A 27,152-nucleotide genomic window follows, 5' to 3' on the forward strand; every position below is an offset into this window, starting at 1 on the left:
ATATCACTCTCTAGAGGTAACATGCAATAACTAGGATACAACATTGAAAATAATCATGGAGGTCCACAAAACATTTTTGGACAAACACACTATCAGTGTACCACCCAAATGACATAAGTGTCAAAAAAGGGAGATTATAAAGTTTTTGTAAATTAACAAATGCATAGTACAGTATTGAGTCGAGGGGTACTCATGCAGAAATAGGGAACAACAAAAGATCACACGCTTACTCAGTGGGAGTACAAAATTCAATTACAAAAAGGAAATATCAACTTAGGGGGGATTATGAAATTTTGGTGCAATAAGGTATGACAACTATGTCATAAGTTTTACAATTTTATAAATTTTGTATGAGAGTCAAGTAATGTATATACATTATCTAAGTTACGTGCATAAGTTAGGTTGTATATGCATGAAAAAGTGTTTTTTCCACTCATGTAAAAGGGGGAGATTGTTAATATCATTTTTGTTTTGACAAGGTAGTGACAAAATACTTAAGGCATTACTTAATAGAACTTAGTATGTGCTAAGTAAGTAGTGTATGTTGAGCAATATACATAATTAGTTTTGAGCACCAGTATGTGTCGAGCATATGGTATCTGCCAAGTCACTCAAGTGTTGAGAAATTCATATATGTTGAGTGATTTAGATTTTGAGTAAAATAGTGGATGTCAAGTCATTCAGGAGATGAGTTACAGCATTAAGGATATAGTGAATGTCGAGCATCAAGCCTTTCAAGTGCTGAGTAAATAGCTTTTGGCATAGTCATTTTTAATGGCACAAAATCTTATGTAAACCATTTTTGGGCTGACTTAAGGATTTTTTTATGATTCTAGAAGATATATACAAAGGTATATTGAGAATCCCTATATAGTACATGCAACCAATCAGAAAAAGGGATGTATTGAGCGGCAAAATGGATGAATCACAATCATTGATTCCTACCTAACCCTAGCTCACCTATGTCTTCTTAAGGAGGGAAAACCCTAAAGAGTTTACATGTGCATATGAGAGGAGAAGGAAAAATGTTAAGTGCAGAGAGAGCATTCATGGTGACTGGAGTTTATGGCAGAGATTTAAATTGCAAAATCAGTTAGAGAGAACAGAGAAGAACAGTTAAAGGATGGAGGAGACATATCTAATCAAGAGGATCAAGGATATACTTTGAAAGAGAAAATATTATATCTAGCACCAAAGTGCTAACTGAAGGATCATGGTGTTGAATCATTTTAATAGGTGATACAAAACAAATCTCCTATAGATTAGTCTTAATAGGCTTGTGTAAATATCTTAACCAAGTGCTTGTTTTATTGCAAGTTTAGGTCCTATAACAAGGCACACTTTTATTAGGGTGTTGAAATCCTTTAACAGAGTAAGATTTAACAGTCTTTGTAAGCCATTAACAAGGTAGACCTTTCATAGGGTAGATCATAGTTTATAATAAAACAATTGTAACTTTAATTGGATACACTTTACAATTGCAGTAGTGAAGATTTATGGGTGTTATCCCCACCCCAGTTTTACCTTCTCATTGGAGGGTTTTTGGGTAACAAATTTATTGTGTTATGTGTTTTTTTTTAATGTTATGGATGAACATGTGTAGTTAGATATTTCAGTTTAAATGCAAATTGTGAGATAGATGTGTGGTGAATGTTTTATGGTTAAAGTTTTGAAGTACTGATTCACCCCCCCTCTGAAAATTTACTCTCCCATTGTTATTTCCAACATAGTTTAGCTTTACTTTCTTGTTACTAGCTTAGATTTTATTTTCCTTGTTACTACATTGTATCTTATCTTAGTTTACAATCTCATTCTATCTTGTATATACATACCCACTTGAAGTTCTTGGATATTAGCATTATTGCTCTTATCTTTGAATCTTCCATTCTATGGCGCACATTGCAAGGGTCTTCTTTTAAGGTTCATTTGAGAGTCACCATTGCATCTCTTTGATTCTTGCACATCATAGATAGGAATATATAAGTCACCTCTTGAGACTCCCTCTCTATGGGTCCCTCTAGTATAATGGTTTATAGAAGCATGTCATATTTTTGGCACCCACTGTGAGGCTAGAACCTAGGATTTGATTCCATTTTCTTGCATTTTTCTTATTTTGTTGTCATGGGTTTGTATCTCTAGTTTTGCTTGTAGGAATATTGTATGACACTTTAGTGTGTACTAGGATGATATTTAACACAACTATTAGGTGATCCTTACCAGTTTTTGGACTATCACCTAGGTTCTCTGTGAAATATCTTTTGTCTTCTAACAGATTACCATTTTGATCTAACTTGTGGTTTTGTTGGTATTTCTTGTGAGTAAATTACATTAGAAGGGCTACTAACTTGTGGTTTTGTAGAGATTCCCTAAAAAAGTAAAGGCAAACTAAAACAATTTACTAAGCTTATTTTATTTTCTTATCATTATGCTATTTTTCATTATATTTCCTTTCATTAGGCACTTGATAGCTCAGAATTAAGGGTTCTCATTGGTGGTAGGAGAGTATTCTCTTGTCTCTTTCAGGTGATTAAAAATCTTGACCCACTAGTGTTAATCAAGAAAGTGAGTGGAGAGGTAACTCTTTAGTGGCTTTAATTAACTTTCTTGGCATGTTTGGGAGATACATTCAGAGTTGAAGATTATGCTCTTTACCTCTTTGAGGAAAATCAGAAATATAGAACTCCATTTGACATCCATTTTGTGTTAATCTCTTAGTGATTTTTTTTTACCTTTAGAGGTATTTTGTTAAGGGAAAAATATCATGCTAACAACCTAAGTGAGAGAAAGAGAACCCAACTACTCCAACCTAATATAATCACAAATCCCTTGATAGAGACTATACTCTTAGGGGAACATAGTATCTTCATTCATTCTAGTGAGGATGCTCATGGGATTGCAACCATGGGGAAATTGCTAGTATGAATACTCTTGTGGTTGCGAGGCCCTAATCTATATCAAATGCAAGAGGGGTGTTATGTGTTGGAATGCTTTAGAATGACTAGGGGGGTGAATCAGTTATCCAAGGTCCAAATGTATAGATAAAACTTTTTAGTACTTAACAAATACATGTGCATGCATTTATCATCCAATATCTCAAACCATAATATATCATTGTCCTAGGTCAAATGAACTTTGCATAAATATAAACATGAAATACCACAAAATCATTCACACAATTTGACACAAGGATTTTATATGGAAACCCAATTTGGGAAAAAACACCAGTAACATGCTACCAGTTTTCACTCTTCTGAAGTGAGCTCTATGAGGAGATAAACCTATTCAAGGTTACAATGCACATTGTTAAATATGACCTTGATTAAAGGATTTCAATGACCCTGTTAAGAGTGAGCCATGTTGGAGGACTTTAGAACATTCCATTAGAATGTCACCCTATTAAAGGATTTAATCATGACTATTAGGTCAACCTTAATCGAAAGGATTTATCCAAATTGATACAATTGTTAGAAAGTAATAGTAGGACTTGATCTGATAAAAAAACAACTCACTTGTAGATTATAGATCTCTTATTCTATCATCCATTCTGCTTAACATTCATTCTCCTTCATCTCTGATAGTTTGTTTACCTCCTTAAGCCTTCATGCTTAGTATGCCAACTGTAGGTTCATCCGTTCAGCCACCAAATGAAGCAAAACCTCAAAATTTCTTGTCTCTCTCTGGTTCACACTATGACACTTTGCTTCTAGCCTATTATCTCCTTATATAGAGAATTTATATCTTTTTTTGCTTAATTTCAATCGTCCATATTAGGGTTAGGTCAAATTCATCAAATCTACCCTCTTTTCCATTTTGTTCCCTTCTAGAAACTTCCCTTATAATCCTCTTCAAATTTTACTTCAAATGGTTTGTCTTGAATTCTATATCACTAGCTCATCGTACTTATCTTCCACACACTTCCACACAATTCAAGAAATCAACTTTGTTGGCTCAGATTCATCAAATCTTTGATCAAACTCATTTTATTGACACTCAACAATAAGATTTTTTCTTAGCAATAATTATCTTTTGATGCTTGGTCAACATTAGGTTTCTCAACATACACTAAGTCTTATTGATGCTTGACACACACTAAACTTCCTTCACTCAGAACCTACTAGAATTCTCTTTACTTGGCATATACTAAATTTTCTTCACTCGGTTTCAACTAACTTTTTGCTTGGCCTACACTGACTTACTTGGCTTCCACTATTTGCTTGGTCAAGGTTGGTAGACACATTTCTTTGCTTAGCCTTCTTCTTGTCTTTGCTAAAGTATCCTTTCATTGTAGCCTTAAGTAGATAAACAATACACTATATCATCAAATTCTTACTTGGTCTTAGTGCTCCTTTTATACACCATATAACTTAACCTTTCTCTAGGTACTCTTGTTATCTTTTCTTTTCAAATCCTCTTCATCAATCAATCAAATGATAGCATTTAGACCAAATTAGCAATTTTCTCACCAACAAGTAGTAGGTTTGATATCAGTGAAAAAATAATTATTGTTCCATAATAGGTTTTATTAATCTCCTCATTTCTATACTTCAACAATTTGCTCCATTTAAACAATCTCCCTCTTTGGCATTGATGGAAAACTAATACCAACAACAATATCAAACAAAAACTTAATACCTTGTATTGAAATCTCTCCCATATCAATATTTTTCCTTCTTTTGTATAGGCTACAATCTCTCTTCTTCTTTAGATATTCAGTGTAAATCTTCCTCTTTCTCTTTCACATCTTTCTTCCTCTTTTTTGATCTTTAGCTTTTTTGGTACTGAATCTGGTACTATCTCTCCCTGATTTCTCTATATATTCTCCCTCTTTAACAATAATGTGAAAGACTTGAGATCTTCTCATGAAGATATCATCAATTTAGGTTCTCCCTATGTCACCTTGAATGTGATTGTAAATCTTCTAATTAGCTCCTTACTTACTTTAGGCAATTCCTAAAGTAAGATCCACTACATCAAGTTGTAAAGTGTGTCATTCAAATTGGTTGATGCAAGGCACTACTCTTGCTTCTTAATTAGTTTTGGATAGGAGTACCACCACTAGTTTACCTCTAAGATTTTCATGTGCATCCTCAGGTAAAGCTTTTGTGAATGTATCAGCTATCTGTTCCTTTTTATTCACATATTTCATTCTCACTTCTTTGTCTTGAAAAAACTCTCTCAAGTAATGATACTTGATCGCAATGTTCTTTGTCTTTGTATGCATCATAAGGTTCTTAGATATGTTCATAACACTTGTATTTCATAGTAAATTACCACAGGTTCAGTGGTTTCTTCCTTCATTCCTTTGAGTAATTGTTTGATCCACACCACATTTGTGCAATTCATTGCAACAGCCACATATTCAGCTTCAGCAGTAGATTGTGAAATACAATTATGTTTCTTTCTAGTCTAGGTAACCAATCTTTTTCCTAAGAAAATTGTGCCACCACTTGTACTTTTTTGTCATCAATATTTCTAGCCCAATCAATATCTGTATAGGCTCTTAATTCAAACTTGTCATTCTTCTTGTAGTATAGACCATAGTCTACCGTACCTTTTAATTATCTCATAATCCTTTTAATAGAAATTAAGTGATTCTCCTTAGGATTTGTAGAAAATCTTACAAAAATCCCAACAGCTAGTGCAATATCAAGTCTTCTATGAACTACATATTACAATTTTTCAAGCATAGACCTGTACAATGTTTGATTTACTTCAGTGGAATCATTAGTTTTGGATAGTTTATGTCATGTCACCATGGGAGTACTAATTGGTCTTGAATCCTCTATACCAAAAGTATTCAAGATTTCCTTTACATACTTGGACTGAGTAATGTAAATATCATATTTCATCTAATAAACTTGTAATCCAATAAAGAACTTTATTTCTCCAAACATAGACATCTCAAATTCTTTCATCATTTCATTTGCAAATCTCATACACAATGCATTTTGTCCTCCAAACATGATATCATCAACAAATATTTTAGCTAGTAAAATTCCTTTACCTCCTTCTGTCTTCAAGTATAGATTGTCGTTGTCATCAATCTTTTCAAAACCAATCTTCACAAGATAGTTGTGCAATCTTTCAAACCATGCTCTAGGAGCTTGCTTTAAACCATATAAAGCTTTGTGCAATCTACACACCATGTTCTTATTGTTTGGATCAGCAAATCCTTTAGGTTGTTCAATGTAAACCTCATCTTCTAGTATACTATTTAGAAATGCTAACTTAACATCCATTTGATAAACTTTGAATCCTTTATAGGCAGAATAAGCAAGCAGAGTTCTAACTCCTTCCAATCTTGCAACTGGGGCAATGTCTCTCCATAGTCAATTCCCTCTTCTTGTGCATAACCTTTGTAGGCTGACCTTGCCTTATTCCTTGTTACTTCACCATTCTCATCTAATTTGTTTCTATACATCCACTTGGTTCCTATAACATTCTTGTCCTCTTGTCTTGATACTAGTGTCCATCTTTTTTTCTTTTCAATATGATCAATTTCTTCTTTCATGGATTGACTCCAATCTTCATTCTTTAAAGAATCCTTCACTAATTTAGATTCATGTATGCTTGACAAACATGTCTTATTCCTTAATATATTCCTTGTCATTGGTCCAACCTATTTTTCTCTAATGATTTGTTCAATAGAATGATGTCTCCTAACATATTTTGATAATCTTGGCTATGTTCTTCTTCCAACAATAGGTTGTTCATGATGTTCAATCTCAAGTTCACTGTGTACTTCTCTATCAAGTAACTTGGTATTCCTTTCATGTAAATTGATCTCAGCATCAGAATGTACCTTAGCTTCTAATTTTAACTTGTCTCTTGAATGAAACTCAACATTCATTGTATGTGAATCAATAGTCATTGATTCTTGTTGATTAACAGCTACAATATCTATTGATATTAAGGTCAAAGTTTGTTTGTTAGTGACTCACACTTAGTCAATTGGTTAAGCTACTACCGAGCTTATCTTTCAGTTTGTAGTGTTAACCTAGTTCTCTAGTTACTACCAAGTAATATATTTACTACTGAGTTCTACAGTTGCTACCAAGTTCCAAAATCTTTATATAGTTCATAACGAGTAGTATCTACTGAGTTGTTTAGTGATAGTGCTAACTAAGCTTCACAATATTAACCAAGTTGCATAGTGTCAACCATGCTCTCCAGTATCTACTAAACTTGTAGTATCAATGATAAGAATCTAGTGTTGACCAAGCTAAGGAGTGTCAACCAAGTGATTTAGTTTATACTGAGCTTGCAGTGTTAGTGTTGACTGAGCCATGGAGTGTCAACCAAGTGATTTAGTTTATATGTCAAGTTTCATAGTGGTCATCAAGCCACACAAGTGTTGACCAAGTTCAAGCTACTTAGAAGTGATTAGTATGAACCAAGCTTCTACATCTACTGAGTGCATGATGATGTCAAGTGTTAATAATGGTTACTGAGTATTAGTACATCACCAAGTTTGTCTTTTGAACCTAAGTGTCAACAGTTGGACTGACTTTGTGATCTTGATGGAAACCTATGTTGTAGCCAACTTTGATGAATTGTGATTTGGATTGGTATATATGTAATAAATTGTATCATATCCAAATAAGTAAGTTTGAAGCAAATATAAAGAGAAAAAGTGTGAATTAAGAAGGCTACAAGTAGTATAAGGGACAAAAAAGAATTATCTATCACAACAAGGTGATCTTCACATTTCAAAGGAATCTCAACCAAAAAATCAGAGTTGCAAATCAGAGATCAGCCACTGGTTCATCCTAATAGGTGTATCAGCTAAATCCTTTAATAGGGTGGACTCAATAGTTTTTATCAAATCTCTTTACTAAGTGCATACTTCATTGTATTTTTTGTAAATCCTTTAACAAGGTGGACCTATTAGTCCTTATTGTTCCTAACAAGGTAGATCATTAGAAGTGATCAATTGTAAGCCTTAATAGGCCAAATTTATACTATAGTACTAAAAAATCTTGTGGGTATCATTTCCACCCCAGTTTTACTTTCTATTTGGAAGGTTTCTAGGTCACCATATCTTGTGTCAAATTACTATGAATGTTTATTTTATTTCACTTTCATGGATGCAATTAGATTAGAATATTAATGAAGCACTAATTGGTGAAATAAATAAAAGTTTTATTGATTCTTGATTCACCCCTCCCCTCTCAATAAACTTGCCTATCTAATATTTCCAATAATTGGTATTAAAGCATTGTGGTTCTTAGAGAAGAAGTTTAGCAACTTGATCAAAGATCAGAGGTAGTGGAGGTATATAGGCTAGATAAGGCTATTGACAATGAAAAGTTGGATTTGGAATTAGCCATTGGTCAACTAAAGAAAGCAAAGGAGAAACTCTCTCAATAATTGAAAAGAAGGAAAGATCTTGTAGTACCAAGGAATTACAATCTCTACACTAAAGAGAGAATTGAAGATATATATCATTAAAGAAATTTAGATGAAGCTGATGAAGCAATCAAAGACCTATTAGAAAAGAATTGCAATCTTCAAGGAGAAGTTAGAAAGCTGAAAAGGAGAACAAGAAATCCAGTTAGTAAGATTATGTGAAATCATGGAAGAAAAAAACAAAGCCAAAGAAGAGATAGAAGAAAAGAACAATGAAATTCAACATATATCCCTTTAGTAAGTAGACTTCATTGATCAACTTACTAATACAAATGAATAAATCATGAATCTAAGATTAGAGAATGAGAGACTATAGAATTATCTAAATACTGAAAAGCATACCAATGAAAGAATGTTAAAATGTAAAGAAAATATGAATCAAGTGAATGAGAAAATTCAGTACAGACATAAAGGCAAAGTAGGAATAGGATATACAGAAGAAGGTGAATCATCCAAGCAAGGAGTTCAAAAGAGTCAAAGGCCTACTTGCAATCATTGTGGTAAGTTAGGTCATACATCAAACAAATGCTAGAGTAATGGTAAATAAAAGTTCAATTGAAAGTGTTACAACTACAATAAGCATGGTCATAGAGCAAGTGAATGCAAGGAGAAACCTAAGTTTGAAGGTAAATGTCACAATTGAAAGAAACAAGGACACAAATCTTTCAAATGCAAAACCAAGATATTAAATCTAGTAGAACAAACTATAAAAAGCTATATTTGGATGGGACTACAACACTTGGTGTAGATGCCACTACTATGGAGAATTTGGGCACATTGGAGAAAATTGTGTGAAACATCACATGAGGAAAGAGACACCACTAGAAGATGTTTCATTGTATAGAACTTGGACACCTTGCCAAGAACTATATGAACACTAGAAGAATTGAAGATGAAAAGAAAGTCAAAGCTAACAATATCATAAAACAAATCAAGTAGAAATGGGTGCAAAAGTCTCCTGAGAATGAAATTTTGAGTCATGAAGCACATGTCACTCAAGAGTTGGTGACTCAAGCATCTCAACTTGAACTCCCACAAGGAAAACTGGAACTAAGATCGTGAAGTAGACATATCTTGTCAGTTCATGCCAACTAGAAGAAAAGATCCTTATCAACATTCAAGATGCACAAGGATCACCAAGTAGTTGTGAAAATTCAAGACCTTTATCAAGCTAGGTCAAGTTGCAAGACCCTACCGAGCAAGGTCGGGTTAGACTAAAATATTGTGTGTGGACTCTGAGTTGTTGAAGACTCTACCAAGTAATGTTGAGGCTATCAAGCTATGAATGTATGTTGAGTATTAAATGATAGAATGGAATGGAAGATAGTATGTCACCAAGAAAGTGGTCATACTGAGGCATTTATGGCAATTAAAAAGTGAAAATTTGTTAAAAGGAAGAAAGTTGAATTCATTTTTTCACTGTGAATTTTTGAGAGCTATTTGTGAAGAGTGATTTCTATGCTTCCAAGCGATCTGTGTGTTTTTTTTTGGAAGAATTCTTGAAGTTCTTTGAAACCCTTCAAGACCCTACCAAGCATGGCTTCCTCCAACAAAAAAGTGAAGAAAGGATCAAAAATATTGATTCGAGGAGCAAAATACAAGATTCCAACATTCAAAATCAGTCTAGCAATTACTGAATCTCTTGACCTAGCAGGTGCACAATCTCAAATTCCTTCCCAAGTATTACTCATGCATGATATATTCTTGTATTAAAAATGTTCTATTTAAGAGCTAGGCACGCATGAAATGCATGAGGCATTGAATAAGTTAAGTATGAATGGTGCTCTAAAACCTGAGCAACAACATTTAGAAGAAAAGTGCTTGACACATATTTCACATATGCCAAGGGATTTTCAGGCAAAATGGATAACATTCATACTGAGTCAAGTTCACAATGGGAAGTTATGGTTGGATAAGCCCATTTTGATCACAAGAAAGATGATTCATCGAATCACTAGCCTTCTAATGTTAAACAAAGCCAAGATGACCAAAAACCTAGGTCGAGTTGAACTGGTGAAGAAATTTTTGCTGAGTGGGATGGAAAAGGAATGAGGAGAAGTGGAATCATAGACATGGAATTGAAGTTTGGTATTCATGTGATTGGCCACAAAATTTACAACTCCAATCATCTTAACATTATGTCATCTGAGGTAGTAGATTTGGCCCTCAAGTGTTGGAAATATAGATAGAGTAACTGAGAGGGGGGGGGGAATCAATTACCACAAAAAAAAGTCCACATATCCCTTAGATGTCTTAAAACTTAGTTACTGTTGTCACTCGGTAGCCACATAGAAAAATGTTGTAACTTGGTAGATGTAGTATGTTAACTTATTACTAATCTTTAACCATTCATAAAGATTTAACATGCATACATGAAAGAAATAATATGAACACAAGAGACACCAAATTTAACGTGGAAACCCAATATGGAAAAAACCACCTTGAGTAACTAGCTGCTAATTTTCACTCTTCTGAAGTGAGCCATGTTAGGAGCCAACCCTATTAAAGGTTACAAAACACACTGTTAGGTGTGACCTTGTTAGAGGATTTAATCACCCTGCTAGGAGTGGCCTTGCTAGAGGACTTTAGAACAATTCAATAGAATTGTCCACCTTGTTAGAGGATTTACAAAATGGTTGTTAAACCAACTCTGTTAGGAGATTTAGAAATCACTACTATAATTGTGAGAAAGTAATAATGAGTTGACCTAAATGAGATGCAACTGAACTTTGCTGATACAGATCTCTGTTCTGCTTCACTAGATCCTCTCTGATCGAATACAACTTTGCTACTCCTCAAGGATATATGATCCTTCTTCAAAATTTTCTCACTTTCCTCTTCACACAATTAACTCACTTGCATGCTTCTTCATTACAATTAGAATCCACAACTTGACCTTTGATTTATACATTACAAATTGTCAAGGCGGCTTATTTACAAGTTACAATTATCAATAATCATTAAATCAGCCGGCTACAATCATTACATGAAACAATTAAAATTTATTTCCCAAAACAATAAAATCCTTCTTTGGCCAACCTTGCTCGATAAAAAATGCTCCAGAAATGATTTCCAGTGTTAACCAAGTGAAGCTCTATAAATACTGTGAATTCTACAAAATCCTTTGGAGGCTGAGTGAACTCGGTAAACACTAACTTTACTTTGCTTACCTTGTGAGCTTAGTAGAAACTAAATTTCCTTTGTTGACCTTGTAAGCTCGATAGAAACTAACTTCTACCACAAAAACCTTCGATGCCCGAGTGAGCTCGGTAGAAATTGTCTTCATAGTGTAACTTTTAGGAATGCTCGGTAGACTCTATAATTCACTTTGTTGACCATCTGAGCTTAGTAGACTCTATCTAATAACTGATATGACATTTGTGTAACATCAAAGACAACACACAATTGAACAATTGTATCCAGCAATCTCCCTCTTTGGCATTGATGGCAACACAACATGTCATAGCAGAATGAAATTTGAGAACAAGTCTTTTTCTGACAGAATATTTCTCCCTCTTAGATTTTATGCCACAAACTTCTCTAATATAGAAATTTCCCTTTGTGGAGGAATTACATAGCTCCTGTTCAAATATCAAACTCTCCACAATCAAATTCAAATTTTAGAAAGATATCACAGTACACTCTTCCTCTTTGACAACACATGCCAAAGATAACACAAACCAAATGAGTTACAATGTACCTTGAGTACTAATTCATATGCAATGTTTCCATGATTATGCTACATCAACTGATAGATCTTCAACTTGATACATGTTGATGCACCACTAAAACTTCATTTTAGTGAGCTTCAAATAGGGAAATGACCCCTAACTTACCTCTTAGATACAAGAATGAATCCTTAGGTAATGTCTTGGTGAATATGTCAGCAATTTGTTCCTTTGTAAGGACATATTCCAATCTTATCTCCTTATCCTGTACCAATTCTTTGACAAAGTGATACTTTATTGCAATGTGTTTGGTTTTTGAATGCATCACTAGATTTTTAAATATGTTGATTGCACTTGTATTGTCATAAAATATAACACCAAGTTCTTTGATTTCCACCTTCATGCCTTCCAATAGTTGTTTGAACCAAAAAATATCGGAACAGTTTACTGCTGCTACAACATATTCTGCTTCAGCTATAGATTGAGATGTGCAATTTTGCTTTTTACTTGTCCAAGAAACCAACCTCTTTCCAAGAAAGAATGCTCCTCCACTTGTACTCTTTCTGTCATCAATGTTTCCTGCCCAATCTACATTAGTAAATGCTTTCAAATCTAGATTACCTCCAAATTTGTACCACAATCCATAATCCTCGGTGCCTTTCAAGTACCTCATGATCCTTTTGATTTCCATCATGTGATTTTCTCTTAGTTTTGCTAAAAAGCTTGCTACAATACCAACTGCAAGAGCAATATCTGGCCTTGTATGAACTACATAGTGCAACTTTTCAATCATTAATCTATATAATGTCTGATCTACATCCTTTGATTCATCATCCTTGGTAAGTTTTAGTCCAGTACACATGGGAGTCCCAACTGGTTTACAATCTTCCATACCAAACTTTTTCAGTATCTCCTTGATGTATTTAGACTGAGTGATGTAGATACCATTCTTACTTTGCTAAATTTGAAGATCAATAAAGAATTTTATCTCACCAAACATTGACATCTCAAATTCTTTGTTCATTTGCTCTGAAAAATATTTGCATAGATCATCATTTCTAGTGAACAAAGTGTCATCCACAAAAATTTCTGCCAAAACAATCTCATTATTTGGTCCTTCCTTGATATACAAGCTAGTATTATCATTAGTTTTTTGAAAACCAATCTAAATAAGATAGTTATGCAATCTTTCATACCATGCTCTAGGGGCTTGTTTCAAACCATACAATGCTTTGTGTGATTTGTAGACCATGTCTTTCTTTTCTAGATCAACAAAACCTTCAGGCTGCTCAATGTAGACTTCTTCATCCAGTATACCATTGAGAAATGCTAACTTGACATCCATCTAATATACCTTAAATCCTTTGTATGCAGCATATGCTAGTAGGGTTTTGATACCTTCCAGTCTTGCAATAGGAGAAAAAGTCTCTCCATAATCTATTTCTTCTTCTTAAGAGTATCCTTTACATACTAGTCTAGCTTTGTTTCTTGATACTTTACCATCTTCATTCAACTTATTTATGAATACCCACTTAGTTCCAATCACAATTTTATCTTTAGGCCTAGGTACAAGAGTCCATCTTTTATTCTTCTCTATTTTCTCTATCTCTTCATTCATAGCCTCAATCCAACTTTCATTTTCTAAAGCATCTTTGACATTTCTAAGTTCAAAATCAACAAGTAAACAACTACCTTTTAGCTTACTTCTTGTCATAGTACCTTCAGATTTATCTCCTATGATTTGATCTAGTGCATGATGTCTCTTGAGATACTTGGCTAATATAGGTTCCTTTCCTTTTGAACAAATTGCATTGTCATCCTCTTGCATTTCAATTTTAGGTTTTGGTTGATTTGTCTGTTGCTCGGGTTCTTCAGACTCGGTAGGCATTGGCTCAGTAGCATCTGAATGTGACTCAAGTTCCTGCAACTCTTCTTGCAACTTGGTTACTAAAGATTTGAGAGTAGAAGATTCCTAATTGACATATGTATTTGGCACTGTATCAGGTTCAATAAAAATAAATCTCTTGTAATCTCTTGGTTTCTTTTTGCTTTCTTCTTCAGTCCTTTCTGCAAACTCATCAACTTTCACATGTGCACTTTCTATGACTTTGTGAGTAGACAAATTCAAACATCTATATGCCTTACTCTTGCAAGAATATCCTAAAAATATGCCTTCATCACCCTTCACATCAAATTTACCTTTTCTAGATTATTTCAAAATATAACATTTGCTTCCAAATACTTTTAGGTAACTTACATTGGGTTTATAGCCATACCATAACTCATAGGGAGTTTTGAATGAGTCCTTCTTCAACTGTACTTAGTTCAAAGTATGAACCGTAGTGCTGATAGCTTCCTTCTAGTATTTGATAGCAATTTTCTTTTCAATCATTAAGATTCTTGCACAATCCATGATAGATCTGTTCCTTCTTTTAGCTATTCCATTTTTCTCGGGAGTTATAGGGGTTGATACCTATCTTTTGATCCCTCTTTCAATGCAAAAGTTATTGAACTCATGGGAGATGAATTCACCACCTCTGTCTGACCTTAAGCATTTTAGTCTTTTGCCTATTTCCTTTTCTACTCTGGCCAAATACCACTTGAACTTTTCAAATGCTTCTAATTTCTCTCTCAGATACATGACAGTCATTATTCTTAAGTAATCATCAACAAAAAGAATGAGGAACTTTTCTCCAGTATAGCTCTCAATTCCAATAGGTCCACACAAATCAATATGCACAATTTCTAAAACTTCTACAAACTGATAGTTCTTACTTTTAAAGCTAGTTTTTCCCATCTTACCAATCTGACAATTCTTGCATAGACCAACATCAACTTTCTTTATACTAGGAATGCCTCTTACTTTTCTAAATTTTCTTATTTTCACCAGGTTATCAAAATTTATATGACATAACTTTCTATGCAATAACCAACTTTCTTCAACTTGAGAAATAAAGCATGAACATTCACCAAGTTCAAGATAGAACAAGTTACTGTTTGTTTGTATGCCAGATCTAATCAGCTTTCCTTTGTCATCTAGCAGTCTTGCTTTTCCATGCATGAATTCCACTTTGAATCCAATATTGATTAATTGTGCCACACTCAACAGATTTTTTTTTAGTCCTTCAACCCAATAGGTATTATCACATACAAGTTCTTTGGTTAGTGAGATTCTTCCTCTTCCTTTTATGCAACAAGGTTCATTATTACCAAACCTCACACTACCACCATCATAGTCTTGAAAATGTTCAAACTTTATTTTATCACTAGTCATATGATGAGAACAACCACTGTATATGATCCATGTATCATTTTTTCTCACATAAGAGATAAGTGTCATTTCCTCATCATTATCAAATTCATCTTTCATAGCAATGTAAACAATTTCATATTCACCATCATCAAAATCATTAGAATCCTTAGCCATGAAGCATATTTTCTTACCTTTGTCCTTGAATGATTTGAAGTATTTCTTGCCATTACACTTGTGACCTTTCTTTTCATCTTTGTTTTGCTTGTTTGGGCACCTAGTAGCAATATGACCAATTTCCTCACATGAAAAATAGATTAGAGGAACCTTACCTTTGTATTTCTCTTTGCCTCTAGAATATTTCCTTGCTAGTAGAGCTTCAACCACCTCAAGATCATTGTCAAAACTCTATTTTGATTCTTCTTCACTTTCTGATTGAGAATCCTTTATCTTCTTACCTTTTTCTTTGAGTGAAAGCTTGGCTTCAAATGTTGATTCAATGTTCTTGGAAGCTAGAACATAGTTGTCATAGTTATCTAGCTCAAATGCAGTCAATCTTCCTACTATGGCCTCTAAATTTATCTTATGATTGCTTCACATCTTATTTCTTGAATTGTAGAAAACTCTAATTGCATAAATGGGAAGTAATTTTCTAAGAATTTTACTTACAATTGTTCCCTCCTCATTGTCTCCTCCACAAGCCTTGATTGCACTGACAACTACTTTGACTTTTTCAACATATTTGGCAATGTTTTCATCCTCTCTCATCCTTAGCTGATCAAATTGTCCTCTTAAACTTTCTTCTTTGGCTCTTCTCACATTATCATCACCTCCATAGATATCCTTCAGTTTGTTCCACATTTCAAAGGCAGCTTTGTAGTCCGTAACATCATCAAATTCTTCATAGCTTAGGGCAGATGCAATGTCTATCATCATGGTGTTATGAGTCTTCTTATCAGCAATGCCATTGACTAATAGTGTACCAAAAGGAGTCACATATGCTTCATCAAGATATTTCAATCCTATATCTCCAATGGAAGCTAGATGGAGTCTCATGAGACCTTGCCATGCTGAAAAGTTATCCCTATTAAGCCTTGGAATTTCCTTCTTGTAAGACATCCTAATCTTTAGCTTAGATCCTTGAAATCCTTCCTGCAAGCACCAAAAGCTTTGATACCAATTTTTGAAAATATGGATGGAGCAACTAAGGGGGGGGGGGAAGGGGGGGAATTAGTTACCAAAAAAAAAAATTGACAAATCCCTTAGATGTCTTAAAACTTAGTTACTGCTATCACTTGGTAGCCACACAGAAAAATGTTGTAACTCGGTAGATGTAGTATGTTAACTTATTACTGATCTTTAAACATTCATAAAGATTTAACATGCATACATGAAAGAAATAACATGAACACAAGAGACACCAGATTTAACATGGAAACCCAATATGGGAAAAACCACCAAGTAACTAGCTACTAATTTTCACTCTTCTGAAGTAAGCCCTGTTAGGAGCCAACCCTATTAAAGGTTACAAAACAAACTATTAGGTGTGACCTTGTTAGAGGATTTAATCACCCTACTAGGAGTGGCCTTACTAGAGGACTTTAGAAAAATTTAATAGAACTATCCACCTTGTTAGAGGATTTACAAAATGGCTATTAAACCAACTTTGTTAGGAGATTTAGAAATCACTACTACAATTGTGAGAAAGTAACAATGAGTTGACCTGAATGAGATGCAACTGAACTTTGTTGATACATATCTCTATTCTACTTCACTAGATCCTCTTTGATCGAATGCAACCTTACTACTCCTCAAGGATATCTGGTCCTTCTTCAAAATTCACTCACTTTCCTCTTCACACAATTAACTAACTTGCATGCTCATTCATTACAATTAGAATCCACAACTTGACCTTTTATTTATACCTTACAAATTGTCAAGTTGGCTCATTTACAAGTTACAATTATCAATAATCATTACATCAGTCAGCTACAATCATTAGATGAAACAATTAAAATTTATTTCCCAAAACAATAAAATCCTTCTTTGGCCGACCCTACTTGGTAAACACTACTCCAGAAATGATTTCCAGTGTTAACCAAGTGAAGCTCGGTAAACATTGAAAATTCTACAAAATCCTTTGGAGACCGAGTGAACTCAGTAAACACTGACTTTCCTTCGTTGACCTTGTGAGCTTAGTAGAAACTGACTTTCCTTTGGTGACCTTGTAAGCTTGGTAGAAACTGACTTCTGCCACAGAAACCTTTGACGCCTGAGTGAGCTCGGTAGAAACTATCTTCACAATGTAACTTTCAAGAATGCTCAATAGACTCTGTAATTCACTTTGCTAACCATCTGAACTCGGTAGACTCTATCTGATAACTGATATGACATTTGTGTAACATCAAAGACAACACACAATTGAACAATTGTATCCAACATTCAAGATGGTGAAAAATAACATATCATTTGACCTTGCCAAGTTGTTATTAAATCAATTCAATAAGAACATGGAAAGCATCAAAGGTTCCAAGAACAATTTGTGTAAGTTTGGTTCACTCATAACTTGTTTATTTTTCTTTGTACAAAAATTCTTCCCTTATAAAGGCACAGTTGTATGGAGCAAAGATGTACCTATTTTTTATCAGATTAATAAATACATAATAGAGATGAGTAAAAATTTTGACAATATAATGGATAACTACTTTGATTCATTCAAAGAAAAGATAAATAATAGATATAGGATACCAAAGAACCTTGTAGAAGACTACAAAGATGATATTTATTTCATGGTAGACTGTGATAGAGTGTACACTAAAGCATTCATACTAAGGGTGGTAAGTGTTAAGCCTCTTGAATATGAGGTTAGCATTGATGATACAAAAGATATCATTGAGGCTCTACTAAATGAGCCTATGCATCCTAAGGCACCAAAATTTGGAACTTATGAAGAAGCCAAGGTGAGGATAGAACTCAAAACTAAGCTTCCTTGAGAAGTTAACAAAGGAAGAAAGAGGATAGCAAAACTAAAACAAGCAAGTTCTACTCTCCTACTAATAGAGGGAAAAGGAGATGATGTGGAAGAAGATGAAGTAGAGGATGAAGTAGAAGAAACCAAGCTTAAGGAAGAAGAGCTTATAAGGAAGAAAGGTAAGGTTATCATAACCAAACCTACTAAGTCATCCATTGTTGTATTCACAAGAAGGACATCAAAATCAAGGAAGAAATTGAAGTCTAGTGAGGAGGATGTTGAGAAAATTATTTTCAAAAAGCCTCCACCTACATTTCAAGAAAAATTAAAGAAAATAGAAGGAGGAGCTGGATTGGAAAATTTCAAATATGAAACCAAGAATGAAGATGAGAAAAAGTAGATTGAAGACATGATGATGATAAAGTTGGATAAATGGAAGTACTCTCCTGATCAACTTGTACAGCAAATTCCTAAAGAGCTTATGCAAGCAATCAAACCTAGATGGGAACATGCTAAGAAGACTACACAAGACATATTTGAACAGACTCTTAGGCAACTCATGTCGAGTCTCAGTGAAAAAGAGGTGAAAGAATCTTTGAAGAAAAATGAAGAAAAGCTCACTCTTAAACTCAACACATGCATGATATTGGTGAAGGACATTGAATATGTGGTGAAGATAGCTATGACCACATGGAAGAATATTTACAAACTTCATCAACTGAGTGATTTTGTTGTTCATGTCAGTGAGAAAGATGATAAAGATGACAAGGAAGATTATGACAATTATGATGAAGAAGATGTGGAAATACAAGATGCAAATTTGGATGATAAAGAGGAAGAACATGAAGCTACTAGAGGAAGTCTTCCAAAGATTCAAAGCATTGAGGAAACTGATGCATAAAAGATTGTAGCAGTAATAATGGCTTCATTTCCTCACTCTCTGAGAAAAGCTTTTGCCGATTTGGTTGTGGCAACCACTACAAAACTAGGCACCCAACCAATCTTTACACCTCTTCAACTAAGTACCATATTGACTGAAGTTATCAGCACTCCATCTACCAAGCAGCAAGTGCCACCATCATCATATTTGACAATGTAGCAACAAGGTATTTCTACTGTTAGTGCCATATCTAATTTTATTACTAGCCCCTTAATTTCTATAATTGTTACAATTCCAAGTGTGTATGTAGCAAGTACAATGACAACTGAGAACCAATCTCAAATGAAAGTATCATTCAAGGGTAAGAAAATTATTTCTCCTACTTTGAAAGAAAAGGATGAAGAAGAGGAAATAGATTTAGATGAAAATATTGTTATTCCAAACTAGGATATCACTACCCTTACTATTGATAAGATGAACGTCCTAGGGAAATTACTATAGAAAAGAGTTAAGAAACAAATGCTTAAAGAACATAAAAGGAAGGAAACCCAAGTGCTTGAAGATGTAAAGGACATATTTGTGAATGCACTAAGTATAGAGGTTGATAGTACACAATCTATTTTGAATCAATTAATAGAATATGTACAAAAATTCAATGAACATATGAATGGACAAGATAAGTTGCTACAAAGAGCAAAAAGAAATTTTGAAAACAAAGTATTTGAACAAGTGGCACAGAAAATTGCAATAAACTAAGTAGAATTGTCTACCGTTCTTAGTTCATTGGAGACATCTGCAAATAATGTAACTTCATTATTTAGTAAGTTGTGTGACACATCTATCTTCACCCAAGGAATCAAAGAAAAATTATCTAATATAGATGAAGACTTGAAAGCAAGTGCACACTAGTTGTCACTTGACCCAAGCTATAGCTCTGCTCACTATTCAAAGATTAGATATATAACAAACTTGCAAGCAAAATTATTAAGGGAAGAAGCTAGGATCAGGACCACAATCATAGACATCCAAGGCATGATTCTTCTAAACATGGATGCATTGCAACACATTGTGCATGCCAAGACACTCATCCATGACAATAACTACTCCATAGTTGATCACATGATGGAGTTATCAATAAAAGTGCAGATTGCATTGCGTGCAATCAAGGTATTACAGGAAAATTAGGACAAGACAATGGCATTGATTTTGAAGGTACATTCTGATTTCTTGTCACATTTTGGTATCACCATGTAGTATACACCTTTGGCATTTATGTCAAAAAGAGGGGAGAAGTATAATATAAGATGAATGTATATATGAAGAATATTGGGGAGAAGTATAATATAAGATATATATGTGATATATGTATGGGGGAGAAGCATAGTATTAAAAAAATACATGTATAGATAATCAGAAAACATCTTTTACAAAAGAAATTTTGAAAATCTCTAAAACAAAGTATATTACCAAGTTGTAGACACAAAAAGGAGATAAAAGAATTTTTTGGGCTTGAAATTCTAAGCATTTAGTTTTGGATTGATGAGTGTTTTTGTCACTAATTCCAAAGGGGGATATTGTTGACATTAAGTTCAAAGTTTGTTTATTAGTGACTCACACTTAGTCAATTGGTTAAGCTACTACTGAGCTTATCTTTTTGTTTGCAATGTTAACCAAGTTCTCTAGTTACTACCAAGTAATATAGTTACTCACAAGTTCTACAACTGCTATCGAGTTCCAAAATTTTAATATAGTTCATGACGAGCAGTATCTATTGAATTGTTCACTGATAGTGCTAATCGAGCTTCATAGTTTTAACCAAGTTGCATAGTGTCAACTACGCTCTTTAGTATCTGCCAAGCTTGCAGTATCAGTGATAATAATCTAGTGTTGATCGATTCAAGTAATGTCAACCAAATGATTCAGTTTATAATGAGTTTGTAGTGTTAGTGCTGACTGAGCCATGTAGTGTCAACCAAGTGATTCATTTTATATGTCAAGTTTCGTAGTGTTCACTAAGTCACACAAGTGTTGACCAAGTTCAATCTACTTAGAAATGATTAGTATGAATCGATCTTCTACCTCTACTGAGTGCATGACGATGTCGAGTGTTGATAATGGTTGTCGAGTATTAGTACATCATCAAGTTTGTCTTCTGAACTCAAGTGTCATCAATTGGGTTGACTTTATGATCTTGATGGAAACCTATGTTGTAGCCAACTTTGATGAATTGTGATTTGGATTAGTATATATGTAATGAATTGTATCATATCCAAATAAGTAAGTATGAAGTGAATATAAAGAGTAGAAGTACAAGTTAAGAAGGCTACAAGCAGTATAAAGGACAACAAAGATTTATCTATCACAACAAGGTGATCTTTACATTTCAAATGAATCTCAACCAAAAAATTAGAGTTGCAAATCAAAGATCAACCATTGGTTCATCCTAATAGGTGTATCAGCTAAATCCTTTAACAGGGTAGACTTAACAATCTTTGTCAAATATCTTTACTGAGTGCATACTTCATTGTATGTTTTGTAAATCCTTTAACAAGGTGGACCTAGCAGTCCTTATTGCTCCTAATAGGGTAGATCATCATAAGTGATCAATTGTAAGCCTTAATAGGTCAACTTTATACTACAATACTAAAGCTTGTGGGTATCATCCCCACCCCAGTTTTACTTTCTATTTGGAAGGTTTTTGGGTCATTGTATCTTGTGTCAAACTACTATGAATGTTTATTTTCTTTCATTCTTTCATGCATGCAATTAGATCAGAATATTAATGAAGAATTAATTGGTGAAATAAATAAAAGTTTTATTGGTTTCTGATTCACCCCTCCCCTCTCAATAACCTTGCCTATCTAATATTTCCAATAGTATCATCAGTATTAGCAGACATGTTTTCATAGTAGTACATAAAGGTTTTGTAATTCTTAGGTTCCTTCTTTTGTTTATCTTCATGTATTTCTATATATTCATCAAATTTTACATTTTTACTTTCAATAAAAAATTTAGTGTTAGTATTTAAACACTTATAAGCTTTACTTCTTGTGGAATATGCCTTCTTCACTTTTTTCATCAAGTTTACCATTTTTGTTGTCCTTAAGAATGTAACACTTGCTTCCAAATACTTTAAAATATTTAACATTGGGTGAGTATCCATACCATAATTCATAAGTTGTGTAATTTGTACCTTTCTTGACTTGTACACAATTCAAGGTATAGATAGTTGTACTAATAGCTTCCCTCTAGTATTTTAAAGAAACATTCTTCTCCATCATCAATGTTTTAGCACAATCCATCATAGATCTATTCCTCCTTTTAGCTATCCTAAACTATTCAATTGTGACACACTCAACAGATTATAGTTAAGTCCTTTCCATAGTAAGCATTGTCACATGATCTTGTTTGTAAGGGTGCATCATTACCAAATATCACACTATTTCCATTATAATGCTCAAGGGTAATGAACTTACTTTTGTCACCAGTCATTAGATGAGAACATCCACTATCAATGATCCATCTTTCACCTTTGGTTACATAAGATACTAATGTATTTGCCTCATCTTCATCTGAATCATCTTTCGTAGCAACACACAACTTCATCATGATGACCATATGATTCATCATTAGATTCTTTTTTAGAAATGTAACAAGTTTTCTTTCCCTTATCTTTATAGCCTTTGTTACTCTCATATTTTCTATCTCTGAATTTGTCTTCATTTCTATTATTTTTCTTCTTGGGAAACCTTGTTGCAATATGACCAACTTCATTACAATTAAAACATATGATGGGTAACTTACCTTTGTATTTTTCTTTTCCTCTATGAAATCTCCTAGCCAAAAATTCTTCTAGTTCTTCTAGATCTTCATCATCTGTTTCATTGTCACTAGCAACATGTTTGACATTTTTCTTTCCTTTAGGTTCTTTCATGTAGAATCAATATTCTCATATTTGAAATTATCAAAATTTGAAATTCCAAAAGTAGTGAGTCTACGAACCAGTCCTTCAAGGGTTAGATCACTACCAAGAGTACACCTTAGTTCTTGTATAGCAAAGGCTTTAATAGCATAGATAGGCACTAGGGTTATTAACACTTTGTTGATCACAATCTTATCTTCAATAACTCCATTTTCTCCTATGATTTCATTTACAACATCTTTGATTCTTGCACAATACTAGACTATAGTCTCACCTTCTTGCATTCTCGTTTCATCAAATTTCCCTCTTAGACTTTTTGCTTTGGCTCTCACCATATTCTTGTCTCCTTCATAGATCTTTTGTATGGCATCCCACATTCCCTTAGAAGTGGTACATGTTTTCATATCTTGAAACTCTGAATAGCTTAGGCCAGATACAATCTCCAACATTGTATGATTATGCTCTTTCTTCTATTTTAGTTTTTCAACAATTGGGGATCCAACTACTGCAACATATTCAGTAGTGATAGTTGCCTATGCATAATCTCCAAGTCCTCCTAAATTTAGCTTCATCAAACTTTTCCATGCAAGAAAGTTTTCCTTATTTAACTCAGGCACCTCCTTTCTATAAACCTTGATCTTTAGGTTCAAGTAGCTTCAAACTTTTTCCTTCACAAGTACCAAATGCTCTGATACCAATTGTTGGAATCCTTTGAAACAACTGAGAGAGGAGATGAATCAATTATCCAATGTCCAAATGTACAGATAAAACTTTTTACTTTTAACAAATACATGTGCGTGCATTAATCATCCAATATCTCAAACCATAGTATATCATTGTCCTAGGTCAAATGAACTTTGTAGAAATGTAAACATGAAATACCACAAAATCATTCACACAATTTGACATAAGGATTTTACATGGAAACCCAATTGAGCTCTATGAGGAGTCAACCCTATAAAAGGTTACAATGCACACTATTAAATGTGAACTTGATTAAAGGATTTAAATCACCCTCTTAGGAGTGAGCCTTGTTAGAGGACTTTAGAACATTCCATTAGAATTTCACCATGTTAAAGGATTTACTCATGGCTGTTAGGTCAACCTTAATCTAAAGGATTTATCTAGACTAGTACAATTGTTAGAAAGTAATAGTAGGACTTGATCTAATAACAAAACAACTCACTTGCATATTACAAATCTCTTATTCAGTCCTCCATTCTACTTGGCATTCATTCTCCTTAATCTTTGATAGCTTGTTCACCTCCTTAAGCCTTCATGCTTAGTATGCCAACTACAAGTTCATCCCTTCAGCCACCAAATGAAGCAACACCTCAAGAATTATTGTCTCTCTCTAGTTGGCACTATGACACTTGCTTCTAGCCTATTATCTCCTTATATAGAGAATTTAGATATTTTTCTACTTAACCACAATTATCCATCTTAGGATTAGGTCAGATTCATTGAATCTACCCTCTTTTCCATTTTGTTCCCTTCTAAAAACTTTCCTTACAATCCTCTTCAAATTTGTCTTCAAATGGTTTATCTTGAATTCTATGCTACTAGCTCATCATACTTATCTTCCACACACTTCATGCAATTCAAGAAATCAACTTTGTTGGCTCAAATTTGTCAAATCTTTGATCAAACTCATTTTACTGGCACTCAAAAATAACATGTTTGCTCAGAAATAATTTTTTTTTTATGCTTGGTCAACACTAGGTTGTTCAGCATACACTAAGTCTTACTGGTGCTCGGCACACTCTAAACTTCCTTCACTCAACACCCACTAGCTTTCTCTTTGCTTGACACATACTGAATTTTTTTTTCTTGACTACAACAAACTTTTTGCTCAGCCTATATTGACTTACTCGGCTTCCATTATTTACTCAGTCAGGCTTGGCAGACACATTTCTTTGCTTAGCCTTCTACTTGTCTTTGCTCAAGTATCCTTTCAGTTTAGCCTTGACTAGATAAACAATACACTATATCATCAAAGTCTTAATTGGTCTTAGTGCTCCTTTTATACACCATATAACTCAACCTTTCTCTAGGTACTCTTATTATCCTTTCTTTTCAAATCCTCTTCATCAATCAATCAAATAATAGCATTCAAACCAAAATAGCAATTGTCTCACTAGCAAGTAGCAGGTTTGACATTAGTAAAAAAATAATGATTGTTCCATGATAGGTTTCATTAATCTCCTCATTTCTATATTTCAACAATCTACTTCATTTCAACAGTTATGAATGGAGACCCTTACTAAGATCCTAGGATTAGAAGCCACTCTATTTTAGCCACTCAATATCTTTGTGCAGGATTAACCCAAGTATATTACTCAGGCCACTCAAAGATTTGACTCACCATATTTGCCCCTTTGAATGTGCTAATAACACTCCATGACAAAGCCAATATCTATTGTGAGTATTCACATTGTGTGAGGTGAGAGTAATCAAGTTCTAGGAAAAGGTATGGAGTAAAAGTTGTGACCTTTAGGTAGAAATTTCTTGGTATGTATGTGTTTTTTACTAAGACCTATGGAAATCATTTGAACATACATATGATGGTAGTGCTCAAATGTTCATTTTCATACCTCCCATATATTTCTATCATGAAAGGTTGCTTTATCCCTTGTTTGATTGTTTAAAGACTACTCCATGTGTCACAATTTTGCTCGGTACAACTTTAATTAATTTTTTTTATCATACTACTAAAATTGAACCTAAATGCAATTAATGCTATAAAAACTATCGTCAAGCATTGTCAACCAAGTCAAAACATCAAGTCCAAATCTTCACAATGTCTCTAGGTATACCCCCTCTTGATTTTTTTCTTCTTCTTGGTATGCCACAACATTCTAGGATTGCCTTTTTCTAAAAAGTTAGCTTGAGCCATTTGAATAAAAACTTGGTTAGTAAATGGTTAACTTGTCCATATTTGCTTGAAATCTCTTTTATTGGTCTTATCTTTTCTTTTTTGCAAGTTTCATACATAAGGCATCTACCTATGGTGTGGGAATCTTGTGACAAGTTATCTTTGTAGTCTTTTGTGCTCTTTCACTTAGGATAAGTGGACACTTTTCTTAGAATTGTCATCTAGATCTATGGGATTCAAATATTTTGCTACCAAACCTCAACTAAGTATGCATGATCCTAAATTTCTTCATGCTACCAAGAAATTGAAAGATCTACAATCTAGAGTCACAAAAACTAAAAGAGAATCTAGAATGGGATGACTTCGCTTTCCTTTGTCTCACTAAAGACATGGTAGATATGAAAGCTTACTTTGAAAGATTGAAACAAAAAGAAGAGGCACTATCAAATTGGTGGACCTTAAGACCTCTATATACACATGGATCATTCTATTTCAAGATCACATTCATCCTCTTCTTCTAGGTCTAGATGCTCTAGCTCTTCAAAACACATTCATTTTCTTCCTCTAAACCTAAGTGTAACTTCACACCTTTAGGAGACTCATATGATGTGGTGCTCAAGACCTTAGTTACAAACAAGATCATCACTTTACCAAACAACTCTAGACCTTATGAACCCAAGGTAAAACCTAAGTGGTGGAATGATGATCACTATTGTGACTACGATAGAAACAAAGGTCATAAAACAGAAAATTACATGGAATTAAAACATAAGATCCAAGATCTTATTGATGATGGGTTGGATATTATTACGAAATATATAGACTCGTGTGATGAGAATACTATTCTTGAGAAATATCATTATGTGAACCGATATCTAGTAATGGTTCTCTTATAACCTCTACTTCTTCCAACACTCATGCATCTCCTAAAATATCAAATATCTCCAACATGACTCCATCAAACAAAGAAGATAATTATTATTTTATTGAAAATGTGTACCCTCAAGGGCTACCTCTAAAAGAAACCCAAGATAATATGTATTTGGATGCTAATATTTTTAATACTTATAGAATTAAAGATCCCAAAACTTTATGCACTATCATACCTACTATGTCTATTCAAAATAGCCCTTCATAACCTCTTCAAGAATCCATCATGCAAACAAAAAATTCTCCC

The sequence above is a fragment of the Cupressus sempervirens genome, chromosome 3, assembly GCF_028749045.1.
Source record: "Cupressus sempervirens isolate cs-2001-9-10 chromosome 3, ASM2874904v1, whole genome shotgun sequence".
Classification (NCBI taxonomy): domain Eukaryota; kingdom Viridiplantae; phylum Streptophyta; class Pinopsida; order Cupressales; family Cupressaceae; genus Cupressus; species Cupressus sempervirens.